Source organism: Coenobita brevimanus, chromosome 17, assembly GCF_032717465.1.
Source record: "Coenobita brevimanus isolate Jiangsu-jjx chromosome 17, ASM3271746v2, whole genome shotgun sequence".
Lineage (NCBI taxonomy): Eukaryota > Metazoa > Arthropoda > Malacostraca > Decapoda > Coenobitidae > Coenobita > Coenobita brevimanus.
In genome coordinates, this window is record NC_136970.1 from 26,266,512 (window position 1) to 26,268,918 (window position 2,407).

Below are 2,407 nucleotides of genomic sequence, written 5' to 3' on the forward strand. Positions count from 1 at the left end.
AAGTTCAGTTGAAGAAGGGAACTTGCATAGTTAATATTGAAAAATGTTTCGCCCCTGTGAAGGAAATAAATATTGGTGGAGTAACAAGTGAGATCAAATCTACGGATAGAGAAAGAATAAAAGAGAATTTAATTCACTCAGGTGAATTTGACGAAGAAAATGATTTCTTAACCCTGCTGGAAACACACAGGGACACCGTAGCATTGCCCGGAGAACAATTAGGGTGTACTAACTTGATTAATCACATGATTAATGTGCACCCAGAAACACCACCAATTTTCGTACCAGCTTATCGCATACCACACTCCCAACGTACACTTGCAAATCAGTATGTCGATGAAATGTTAAAGCTTGGAATTATTGAGCCTTCAGTTTCTCCGTGGAACGCTCCCCTTTTCTTTGTGCCCAAGAGAAATGGAGAAATGCGTGCGATAGTAGATTACCGTAAACTAAATAATCACACAATCCCAAACAGATTTCCCATGCCATTGCTAAGTGATGTACTACAGAATATTGGTCCTGAGAATAATATATTCTCGACCATCGATCTCCTAAACGGATACTATCAGATTCCGGTATCTCAGGAGTCACGTAAATACACTGCCTTTTCAACAAACAGAGGCCATTATCAATATACAAGAATGCCAATGGGACTGAGGACAGCCCCCGGTACGTTCCAGCGTCTTATGAATTACGTATTGTCCGGAATTTAGGACAAGGAATATTTGTTTATCTTGACGATATTATTATCGCAACGAAGAATATTAAGGATCATCTCAGGAAATTAGACTTACTCTTACAAAAGCTTAGTGATGCTGGATTAAAAATTAAACTTTCTAAATGCAAATTTTGCTTTAAGGAAATAAATTTCTTAGGCCACAAATTAAGTTCTGATGGTATTCACACCACTGATGACAAAATACAGGCAGTGAGAGATTTTCCAGAACCCACTACGACTGACGAAGTTAGACAATTTTTAGGTCTGGCTGGGTACTATAGGTCCTTCGTACCACAGTTCTCTCATATAGCCTTCCCTCTATTCCAACTACTCAAAAAAGATGCTGTATTCCAATGGGAAGAAGAACAAAAAAGGGCATTTAACAATCTAAAAATTAAACTAACGAATGGACCTTGTTTAGCATATCCAGATTACACGAAATCATTTCTTATTTGTACAGACGCATCAGTTAAAGGATTAGGGGCTGTACTGATGCAGGAAGATAAAAGAGGAAAGAATCAACCAATTGCATTTGCCTGCAGACAAACAAGAGGTGCGGAGAAAAATTATAGCACTACAGACTTAGAGGCACTTGCAGTGATTTTTGCATTACAAAAGTTTCGAGATTTGGTATATGGTTACGAAATCCACTTATTCACCGACCATAAACCACTGGTGGGTATGTTTAAAGAAAAACTCCTTTCTGGGAGGAGAGCAAGATGGAAATGTACAGTTGAAAACTACAGTGTCCAAATACATTATATACAAGGTAAAATGAATATAGTAGCTGACGCATTATCTAGGAACCCGAACACAATTCAGGTTGCGGCGTTAGATCTCAAAGGAAATATCCCAAACCACGAGGATATCGCAAAGGCACAAAGACTTGACCCAGTATGGTCAAAAGTAATATACAAGTTAGAAAGTGGAGATGACATACAATTACCCAAACTGCATGTCCCACTTGAACAATTCACAATGGTCTATAATACATTATACAAAATTAACTCTAAACAACCAAAACGCCAAAGAAATACTAACCAGTTGGTAGTACCTAATGACATGATACCCCAAGTATTACGAATGATACACGACAGCCCACATGCAGGACACCCTGGAAAGGATGAGACATTCAACCAAGCCCAGCTATTATATTACTGGCCTTCATTACGAAGAGATATAAACAATCATATAGACAGATGCGAATCATGTGCAGAACACAAAGAATACCCAATCACACCTGCACCGATGGGTAATTACCCTGTACCACATCAACCATGGGACGTTGTCGCTGTTGATTTACTCAAGATGCCATTATCATACAATAATAACCTATACTTATTCGTAGCAACGGATCATTTTTCCCGTTATGTCATTTTAGCTCCAATTAAAGATAAGACAGCAGAGACAGTAGCAAAGGCAATAACAGATAATGTAATATGTCGCTTTACTACCCCAAAGGTATTAATAAGTGATAATGGAGGAGAATTTAATTCTGAGATCTTACAAGAAATATGTAAACAATACAACATCAAAAAGGTTAACGTTTTGGCCTATCACCCAGCATCGAATGGGTTGGTAGAGAGACAAAATAAAAGGTATTGGATGTGCTACGACACATTCTCAGTGAAAATTATGCAAGCTGGGATGATTGGATTCCCAGAGTAGAGGCCTCCATTAATGGGTCTA